Genomic DNA, 11,775 nt, shown 5'->3' on the forward strand with positions numbered 1-11,775 from the left:
TGGCTGACTCCTTCCTGTTCCCAGCGAACGAGACCCGTTTGAACCAGATGGGCGTTGTCGCGACCGCTGAATGGGGGGTATCCCATGCTTTCCAGGTAGGGCATGAGTGTTTATTTTATTGTGTTCATCGTGGTTGTATACTGATGAAATCATTCTATTGTGCAGGCATTCACAAGCATTCTGCATCTGAGGAAGTCCGTAGTAGCGCAAGAGAAGAGGATACAGGATATGTCCAAGGTAAATACCTGTTTGCATCAGAGAGAGGTGACAGCGTAAAAGGTCGAGCAAGAGAGTCAGTAGTGCCTGAAGTAGGCCGAGGACGACTTGGAGAGGCTGAGGAGAGAATTGACCAAGAAGACTGCAGAGATTGAGTCCCTCAATGAGCAGTGCCTTTCCATTACTGATGATGCCATTATCAGGGCCCGGGAGGAGCTCATGCTCGAGTACAAGGCCGGGAACACCTCTCACTAGAACCCAGATGAGGACATCCAGCTCATGCAGAAGATGCTAGAGGAGGGAGCTGGACATACGGAGGAGCAAATTGATGAGCAAGTGCTCGATCTTGCTAGCCAGCCGGGGCCATCGGTTACTAGGGATGTGAGCAACCAGGCTGCAGGGACAGGTACTGGTGCTGGTGATGAGGTGACCAAGTCAGAGATGGGGGAGACGACTCGCACCATTGACACTTAGCTTTATTTTTGCTTTGCTCATGTATTTTGGGGCCTGCGATACCCTTTCTTGGCTTGTGTGCCTTTTATTGTATTCTGAACTGAACCGCTTGAAGCTATTTATGTATTATACCTACTGTACTCTTTTTGATGGTTTCCTTATGGGTGAATGAGTTGTTGATTGCTTCTTTGTTCGTAGATGTACTAGGGGTTGAACTCTTACGCTTGTGTTGTGATTTTGGTGCAGCCTAGTGGCTGAGTCGTGTAGACTCTCTATTGGGTTGAGTCGATGACTTATCGATTTTGAGGTGTAAGAACCCTTCACTCCGTCTAGCCGACTGAATGCGTAGCTTCATTAACCAGGTAGAGCCGATAGAAAGTATAGATCCGTGAATCGGGCAGGGCCGATTCGAAGTTGTAAATCCATGGATCGGGCAGGGCCGATCCGAAAGTGTAAATCCTTGAATCGGAAGGGTCGATCCAAAGGTGTAAATCCGTGGATCCAGCAAGGTCGATCTGAAGGTGTAAATCCATAGATCAGGCAGGGACGATCCGAAGGTGTAAATCCATGAATCGAGCAGGGTCGATCCAAAGGTGTAAATCCGTAGATTGAGTAAGGTCGATCCACAGGTTTAAATCTGTGGATCAGGCAGGGTCGATCCGAAGGTGTAAATCCGTGGATCGAGCAAGGTCGATCCGAAGGTGTAAATTCGTGGATCGAGTAAGGTCGACTCGAAGGTGTAAATCCGTGGATCGAGCAGGGTCGATCAGAAGGTGTAAATCCGTGGATCGAGTAGGGTCGATCCGAAGGTGTAAATCCGTGGATCAAGCAAGGTCGATCCGAAGGTGTAAATTCGTGGATCGAGTAAGGTCGACTCGAAGGTGTAAATCCGTGGATCGAGCAGGGTCGATCAGAAGGTGTAAATCCGTGGATCGAGTAGGGTCGATCCGAAGGTGTAAATCCGTGGATCAAGCAGGGCCGATCCGAAGGTGTAAATTCGTGGATCGGGCAGGGCCGATCCAAACAGGGTCAATCCGAAGGTGTAAATTTCTAAATAATATTTCATTAAATTCGGGCCATAAGGCCGACTGTCTATGGGGAGGTGGATAGGCCCACTCATCCCTTTGCAATAAAAGAAAAAAGAAAAAACGAACATGTAAATGAATGAGTTCACCTAAAACTAGTAGCGTTTGAGGTGGACTGCATTCCAACTGTTGCTGATGTCTTTGCCTTCGGGAGTCTGGAGTTGGTAGGCGCCCTTCCTCGCTTCTTTGGTGATCTTGTAGGGACCTTCCAGGTGGGGCCGAGTTTACCAGAGTTGATCTCCTAAGTGTTTTGAAAGACCTTGCGGAGGACCCAGTCACCTGTTTTGAAAGTTCTGATCCTGGCGTTATGGTTGTAGTACCGGATGGCTTATTGCTGATAGATTACGTTGCGGATGCTCGCCCTGCTCGCGTAGCTCATCGACGGTGTCTAGGGTCTGGTAGAGGTTCTGGTTGTTGGTTTCCTCGTCTGCCCATTGAAGTCTAGTGGATGAAACTGATACTTCGGCTAGGATGACTGCTTCAGAACCGTATGTGAGGAAGAAGGGAGTCTCGCCCGTTGATGAGCGAGCTGTAGTTTGGTAGGACCAAAGGACTCCGAGTAGCTCATCTGCCCATGCACCCTTCGCTTTCTGCAATCGCTTTTTTAGAGTCTGCATAATGGTTTTATTCGATGACTCGGCCTGGCCGTTGGACTGGGGGTTGCAAGGGGTAGAGAAGCTCAGCTTGATTCCCCACATGTCGTAGAAATCCTTGAAGCCTGAACTGATAAATTGGGATCCATTGTCGGTGACGATTTCCTTCGATATCCCGAACTTGCAAATGACATGTTTCCAGATAAAAGCTTTTACCTCTCGATCTCTTACTTATGCGAAAGCTTCGGCTTCAATCCACTTAATGAAGTAGTCTGTCATAGCCAACATGAAACTCGTTGCTCGGGTGCGATCAGTAGCTTTCCCACTTTATCCGTTCCCCATTTCATGAAAGGCCAAGGTGTGAGGATAGAGTGGAGTCGTTCAGGTGGAAGGTGTGAGACATGAGCGAACCTCTGACAACTGTCGCACTTCTTAACATAAGCAGTCGAATCAATGCGTATGGTTGGCCAATAGTATCCAATGGTGATCACCTAGTGTGCAAGGCTGCGTCCCCCAGCATAGTTTCCACATTCGCCTTCATGGAGTTCGACGAGAACACGTTTGGCCTCTTCCGGGCCTGTGCACTTGAGGTAGGGACCGGAGAATGATTTCCTGAGGAGTTGGCCCTTATATATGGTGAACCTGGCCGCTCTTGCTCTTAGGCAGCGTGCTTCGTTTTTGTCAGCAGGGAGCTCGTTGTGTTCCAAGTACTTCACTATCGGGGTCATCCAGTAGTCAGCTAGTTCAATGTCCATTGTTTCCTCAAGCGACTTATTTGCTGGTTGTTCCTTCCAGTTGGCTGGCCATTGTAGGAATAACAGAGGGATGGATGACTGGGAAGAACATTGAAGCGTTGAGCCGAGGTTAGCAAGGGCGACAACATGAGAGTTCTCCGCTCTTAGGACTTGGGCGATGGAGAATTCTTCAATTTGGGTCTGCAATTCTTTGACCAGGTCCAAATAGGCCGTCATCTTTGAGTCGTTTGCTTGGTAAGTACCTTACAGCTAGTTGACCACGAGCTGGGAGTCAGACTTTACCTCCAGTCTCCTTGCTCCGATTTCTTTGGCCAGGGAGAGTCTAGTGATGAGGGCCTCATATTTGGCTTCATTGTTCGTGCACTTGAACCCACATCGTATTGCCCGCTGGATGACGTCTCCCTCTGGTGTAGTCAGTACAAGCCCGAGCTTGCTCCCATTCACGTTGCTTGAGCTATCTACTGAAAGAGTCCACTTGGAAGGTGACCCACTGTTCATGCATAATAACTCTTTTTCTGCTTGGACGGTGGAGCTCGGGGCAAAATCTGCGAAGAAGTCTGCCAATGCTTGGGACTTGAAGACAGTATGAGGCTGGTATGATATGTCGAACTCACTAAGCTCTACTGTCCATTGCGTGAGTCGGTCTGATAGCTCTGGTTTGTGCAGTATCTTCTTGAGTGGAAACGAGGTAAGTACGACTATGGAGTGGCACTGAAAGTACGGCCTGAGCTTTCTGGATGCATGGATGAGGGCGAGGGCGAGGGCGAGTTTCTCCAACTGACTGTACCGTGTTTCTGCGTCTAGGAGTGACTTGCTTACATAGTAGACCGGTAGCTACTTCGCACCCTCTTCCCGAACTAACACTGCTGAGATTGCTGTCTCTAAGACTGCCAAATAGGTGTAAAGCTTCTCCCCATCCACAGGGTTGGAGAGGAACGGAGGGGAGGTCAGGTATCTCTTCAATTGTTGCAAGGCTTCCTCGCAGGAGGGGGTCTACTCGAACTTCTTGGATTTCTTGAGTGCATGGGAGAAAAGGTGGCACTTGTCGGCAGATCTAGAGATGAAGAGGCTCAAGGCGGCTACTCGTCCTACGAGGCACTGGACGTCTTTGATGCAAGCTAGAGATGGTATACTGAGGATCGCTCTAATCTGGTTGAGGTTGGCCTCTATCCCTCGCTGAGTTATCATGTAGCCCAAGAATTTGCCTGACGAGACACCGAACGAGCATTTGGTTGGATTCAACTTCATGTTATACTTCCTTAGGATGGCGAACACCTGGCTGAGGTGGTCAAGGTGCTATTCAGCAATCAGGGACTTGACGAGCATGTCGTCGATGTAAACCTCCATAGTGTCCCCAAGGTGTTCGGTAAACATTCTATTGACTAGTCGCTGATAGGTAGCCCCGGCGTTCTTAAGACTAAATGGCATCACTTTGTAGCAGTAGGCTCCCCTTTCTGCATCAGGATTTGGTTGTACCTTGAGAAAGCGTCCATGAAACTAAGGAGCTCGTGGCCTGCGGTCACATCGACCATCATGTCGATATGTAGGAGCTAGAAGGAATCCTTAGGGCATGCTTTGTTTAAGTCAGTGAAATCAATGCAGACCCTCCATTTTCCATTCTTCTTCTTTACGACCACGACATTTGCTAGCCACTCGAGGTAGTGGACCTCTCTGATCATACCGTTACTCAGTAACTTTTCAATCTCTTCATTGACAATCCGGTTGCGCTCTAGTGCAAACTTCCTTCTCCTCTACTTCACTGGCGGGTAATCCGGACCTACTTTGAGGTGGTGGACCATTGCCTCTAGGCTGATTCCTGTCATGTCGACGTGAGACCAGGCGAAACACTCCTGGTTTTGTTTGAGGAATTATATCAGTTTCTCTCTTGTCTTAGGCTCGAGGAGAAAACCTATGTGTGTCTTTCTTTCGGGGTCATCCTGATGTATCTGCACTTCATCCGACTCTTCCATAAATGGTTGATCTAGCTCGGTCGGAGGGGTTAGATGAGACTGTAATTGCTATGAAGCATTACCTTTGCTCTTGAAGGCGTTCTTGTAATAGTCTCTGGAAGCCTTAGGGTCGCCCTTGATTTCCCATACTTCTCATTTGGTAGGAAACCTGATCGTTTGGTGGAAAGTGGATGGGACCACTCACATGTCATGGATCCAGGGTCGGCCCAAGATGACATTGTATGGTGAAGGGTAGTCGATCACTAGAAAAACGGTCTGTTTGTTTAATCCGCTGGTGTAGATAGGAAGGACGATCTCCCCGATGGTGTATTTCTGCTCAGAACTAAATCCAACTAGTAAGGTCGACCGTCTGTTGATGTTTGCTTCTTCCAGGCCCATAGCCTTCACTGCTTCAAGGAACAGAATGTTTGCTGAGGATCCCCCGTCTATGAATACCCTTTTGACTAGGATGTTGGCGATCTGGAGGGAGATGACTAGAGCATCGTGATGGGGGGCGGCTAGGGTGACCGGCTCGTCGTCATCGAACTGAATTACCTGGTGGGAGTGTGACCGAGAAGGCGATTGGATGGATTGGATTTCATGGTAGCTGTTGGCTCTGGCATAGCGTTTGGCTGAGGAGTGACTGACCCCATTGATCTCTGACCCTCTGGAGATGAGCGAGCAAAATCCTTTCGGCGTAGGTTCCCTTGGAGGTGGAGATGTTTTTTTAGAGCTTTTCTGGCTGATTGTGTTCTTCCCTTTATCTGTCAACATATCTTGGAGATGTCCTCTCTTCAATAGTGCAGCGACCTCCAGCCGCAGGGCAATGCAGTCCCCGGTGTTATGTCCACGGTCGTCATGGAACTCGCACCACTTGGTCGTATCTCTCCTTGCTTCGGCATTGAGCTTGCCTAGCCACTTAACGCTAGACCCCTTCCTTTCATGATCGCCACGACCTGGGCAGGTTCGATGTTGAGGTTGTATTCTGGGATTTTGTATCGGATCGGGCCGGTTGGTCTGTTGTCGGTTCTAGGTGGCTGGCGGTCATATGGTTTCCTGACTTTGTTCTGGTTACGTGGAGGGGTTGGTAACGGGGTTCAATTGATCTGACCTCTGGCCTCCTTTCATTTCGCCTTGGGTCATACCTGGCGTGTACTGCCCGATTCATCTCATCTTCTTCCCACCTTATCTGAATCATTGCTCTGGCCAAGGTATCCTCCCTCGTAGTGCAGCCAAGCTTCATCAATTCTTTGTATAATTCTCCATTCGGGAGGAGACCCTTCCTGAAGGCGTCTACGATTGTCTCGGGGTTGTAGGAAGGAATGGAAATTTTTTCTTTGTTGAATCTGCTGATGTACTCTCTCAGCGGCTCCCCTCTTTTCTTGTACACTCTGTACAGGTCAGCCGATAGTTTCTCGAGTTTTTTGCTGCTGGCGAATTGCTCCATAAAGGTGTCGGTGAGCTGTGCGAATAAGTCGATGGAACCATTCGGGAGATTGGTGTACCACTGAAGAGCTAAACCAAATAAGCTTGAACTGAAACTCTTACACATGCAGGCTTCCCTCAATGCTCGGGGTATTAAGACAGTGAACATTCGCTGCTTGTACGAGGCTATGTGATCATCCGGGTCGGTTGTTCTATCATAGGGCTTCATGCCAGGGATAGTGAATTTGTGGGGCATATCGGCTAGCGTAATAGCATCCACGAAGGGCGAATCGGCGTAGCAATAAGGCCTACTCTTTTTGGTGGGGATCGGCACTCCTGGTATGCACCTCATCACTGTCTCTATGTCGGCTAGTCTCTTGGCCAATTTCTGTTCCATGGGAGAAGGGGATACCAGTAGGTCATCCCGCTTGACTTGGTCGGTCAAAGGATTCGCACTCGGCACATTTTGCTAGGTCAATCCGTGTGGTGTAGCCTGGTGGATCATTCCTTTATGTATTGCTTGGTAGCTTGGATCACCGTTCATTCCCTCCGGTTGGGTGACTCCCATTGTAACTGATTCGGTGTTTCGCCCTACATGAATGGTTAGGGGGTTGTTTTGTACTCAGTAGGTCCGTTGGAATGGATGGACTCGAGGGGGATGGTTTGGTGTGGGTGACCACTTGACCCGCGAGGGTGAACCGAGCCGAATGGAGTTTGTGTAGGGATGGTTGACTGAAGGTGAGGTGGGATGGCGAGGATGGGCGGTTTTTGTTGTAGCAGGCTTTCTGTCACTTGGACGCCTTGATCTTGTGCCTGAGGTGGATCGACCGAGTGGGGTTCCGTTGGTAGATCCCTTTCTCCATGAGTCAGGACCGAATCATCAACCACCGACGAACATAATTGATGCGACCTTATATCTGAGGCCATGAGTCTGTGCTCTGGGGTGTGGAGAGGCTGCATGGATGGCACCGAGGCGCGGAATCGATTGGGTGGTACTTGATAAGGTAGAAGCTCAAGATCATAAAACTGACTTACCTTCTCTTTTAGAGACTGGTTTTCGGCCCTAATGGTGGCGTTTTTTGTCAGGATGGCACTGTTCTCAACTTCCAGTGTGGCCACCTTATCTAAGTTCTGTTACATGAGGGCAGTTAGAGCTTCTAGTTTGGCATCGAGGCCGGGGTTAGCGTTGTCAGAATTGTCAGCCATGGAAAGTTCCTTTTAAGTAGCAGGGTTTGTTGAATCGAATGATTGCTAGAGGCCCCACGGTGGGCGCCAAACTGTAGACGTAAAAATCTACATGTACGAAAAGAGGGATTGATCATGTGAGGTTGAGGCCACTAGCGATCTGCTGTACCTGCACACATAGAGAAACAAACGTGAAGCGACGAAAAACATCGGGGTGGTGTTTGCCGTTGGCACCCCGACGCTCAAGTCAGCAAGGCTGAAAGAGGCTGATTTAGTGAGGGCTAGGGAGTAGAATGGTTACCAGAAGTCTAGTCGAGGACTGTGACTACGGCTGTAATATGAAGTTCTCAAGTGAGAACTCCAGGGTCTGAAGGTGTAATGTAATCTCCCTGTGAGAGGGTTGACCTCTATTTAAATAGTGACTGTCTGATCTCCCAATCTTGGTAGGATTGGGAGTTCTCATAGTAATCTGTTTCTTCCAGAGATATATCCTTTGACCCTATTATCTTGGCGTGAAAGGGAGTCCAAGTATGACTCTGACACGGGCCTTAGAGGAGTTGGGATGGTAATAGACTGCTTTATCAGTGTTCCAGTAGGAATGTGATTCGTAGATGACCGTGGGCTTTGAATTCAATCATGGGTCCAGGAAGTGTACTGGGATTAGGAGGCCTGTGTCCGGATGGTTCGGACCGACTGTACCTCGTATCAAATGGGCCTTATCAGAGGAGTTCCGGCTTGGGCCGCACCAGGATTGGGCCTAGACTTTTCCTCATTGTCAGACGTGTTATCCTATTTGGGCCAAGGACATTTTTTGACCCTAACAATCACAGATCTACCAAAAATTTATTTGTTTTCTTCTGTCAATTTATAGTATTGGTCAGTAATGAGTATCAAATACTTCTAAGAAAATGAAAATTTATGCCTACAGACAACCTCCCAAGAAGAATATGAGCGAATGTGGGATAAAGAAAACATGAAAATCATTATAAAAATATAAAAAGTAGGCGAATCCACTTATCCTTTTGGGGCAAACTGGTATGAAATATATCAAAATTTTGGCCTGTTTTTAGTGAAATGGTTTATCCAGTCTTAGTATATGCCAATTTAAGGACCTTGAGTTCCCTAGAAAGGGAGCCTGTAAACCAGCTGAGAGGTATCTTCATTAATTAGACGCCTTAATTAATTGAACTGATTAAGAATCAACGATCAAACTCATGTAAATTGGCTCATTATCAACTTCTATAGAAACTTCTGCAGTAGAACAAATTGATTGGTGCAAAGGCGATGAAAGCTACTCTTTATGTCAATAACATCGAAACATTTGAGCCAGAAACAAAATACATGCACCAATGAAAATGAAAGAATTTTTAACACTGTAGTTGGTATAAACAGATAAGGTTTGAATCACATTACTTAATTTCAAGTGGCCGCCTTCCACATGAATACTTGCAAATGAAGAACAACACAAAATCCAAAACATCGCTGTCAAGTTTATGGGCTGCTTAATTTATGTACAAGAACAATTATGAAATTCAATGTTAAGATTATGTATATTCCTCTTTAGCTATTATAAATAGAGCCTTGATCCTCAGCTTGAACTACAACATCAAGCCAAACCAAAACTAGAACAATTAAGCAGAACGTCATCTTCATCTGCTTTAAGTTCTGCTTCTTCTTATTATCACTCTTTTTCGCCACTGTTGAAGCTTCTGTTCCTCCTTCAGACACATTTCAGTCTGTCAACGAAGGCGAATTTGGAGACTACGTTGTTGAGTATGATGGGAATTACAGAGTTCTAGATGTGTTCAACGTGTTAAGGATCAAGTTGGTATATAGAAGAAAACTCAGTTAGTTAGAAATTAGTTATGCTGAGCTGTAAGTTAGTTAGAAGAAATTTGTTAAACAGTTATGTATTATTTCTTTGTATATAAGCAACAATGTAACAAACTTCATTCATTCATTGAATAAAAGTATTCTTCATTTTCACGTTTCTTGCCCCCAAATTAACATGGTATCAGAGCAAGAATTCCAGGGTTTGAATATTCTAAAATTCACAGAGAACTTAACTCTGTTCATCAGTAATTCATAGTTTTACTGATTCATCAGTTTCGTCAGCTTCTTTTCGTCAATTTCAGTTTCTTCTTTTCATCTGTTTCATCTGTTTCATCAGCTTCGTCAACATCTCCTCCGGATTTCGTCTATTATCTGATCTCATTTCCTCTGATCAAAAAGCTATCATCTTCATTCTTCCAAAATGGCAACTGTCAGTGCAGATGGAGAGATGCAGTCTTCTGCAAATAATGGAAATGATCAATCGAGTTCATCAATCGATTTTAGTCATCAGCTTTACCTACATCCTTCTGATACTCCAGGTGTTGTTCTCGTCTCTTTTCAATTAAGTGGTGTTGATAATTACTCATTATGGAGTAGATCTATGAGAATTGCATTGTTAGCTAAAAATAAGATTGGATTTATTGATGGAACTTGCACAAAAGATAGCTTTCCAGTTAGCTTGCACAATCAATGGGATAGATGTAATGCTATAGTTCTCTCCTGGATCATGAATTCAGTTACTAAAGAACTCTTAAGTGGCATCGTTTATGCATCTAGTGCACATCTAGTATGGAAAGATTTGAAAGAAAGGTTTGATAAAGTGAATGGATCTAGAGTTTTTCAATTACATAGAGAAATAGTCACTTTAATACAGGGAACTTCGTCCATCTCCACTTATTACTCTAAACTAAGAATGCTATGGGATGAGTACTCGTCTATTGTCCAGCTTCCTTCCTGTGAATGTTCCATGTCAAAAGTTTACGTAGATCACATGCAGAATCAAAAGTTACTACAATTCTTGATGGGATTAAATGAGACTTATTTGCATGCTAGAAGCCAAATCCTCATGATGCAACCTTTACCATCTATCAACCAAGCCTACTCTATGCTTGTCACTGAGGAAAGCCAGAGAAGTTTATCCAATGCTGTTGCTGTAGAATCCTCTTCTGAACCAACAGTTTTTTATTCTTCATCCAACCAACAATCGGTCAAACCCAAAAAGAAATGGAATATAACCTGTGAACACTGCCATATGAAAGGACACAAAAAGGATAATTGATATAGGATCATTGGATATCCTGCTGATTTTAAGTTCACCAGAAGAAAGAATCCTGCCCAATCATCAGCAAACAATGTTACCACTACTGAATTACCTGATCACAGTAGTTTCACAGCTATTCAAAATAATACCCCAGCAGCAACACCTCCAATCTTTTCCAAAGAACAGTATGCAGAGATATTGAAATTGCTCCAAGAGGAACCTGCATTAGCTCCAAATGATGCACACGTTAATATGGCAGGTATTCACTCTTACTTTTCATCTTTAAATCATGGAGTCTGCTGGATATTAGACACAGGAGCCAGTCACCATATGACAGCTTCTCTAAACACTTTGAACAAGTTAATGGGGACATATTCTCCTTCCACAGTCAGACTTCCCAATGGACATCATTCAACCGTAACACATACTGGATCTTGTAACATTGGTCCAGATCAGAAATTGAATAATGTGTTATTTGTGCCAGATTTCAAGTATAATTTGATTTCTATCTCAAAGCTCACCAAAGACTTATCTTGCTTTGTCAGTTTTTATCCTGATTTCTGCATATTTCAGGGCCTCTCCAATGGGAAAATCCTGGGGATTGGTAAAGAATCAGAGGGTCTCTACTTCTTCATGCCTTCTCATGCATACAAGGCCAATGTTTCTACTTTGAATACTTTGAATAAAACTTTACCTGTTTCGTGTTCAGCTTCTGTAAGCCAGCTTTGGCATAAACGACTTGGTCATATGCCATATGCGAAACTGAAATATTTTTCTGGAATAAGAAGTTTTAATTCTGATAATGCTGAGTACCATTGTGATATCTGTCCTCTTGCCAAACATGTGAGAAAGCCTTTTCCTATTAGTACTACAAGGGCTCCTGCATGTTTTCATTTGTTGCGTATGGATGTGTGGGGACCATATCATACTCCTACACATAATCATTACAAATACTTCCTCACAGTGGTTGATGATCATTTTCGGGTTACTTGGGTTTTCCTTATGGCAAACAAGCATGAA

The sequence above is a fragment of the Pistacia vera genome, unplaced genomic scaffold, assembly GCF_008641045.1.
Source record: "Pistacia vera cultivar Batoury unplaced genomic scaffold, PisVer_v2 Contig577, whole genome shotgun sequence".
Taxonomy (NCBI): Eukaryota; Viridiplantae; Streptophyta; class Magnoliopsida; order Sapindales; family Anacardiaceae; genus Pistacia; species Pistacia vera.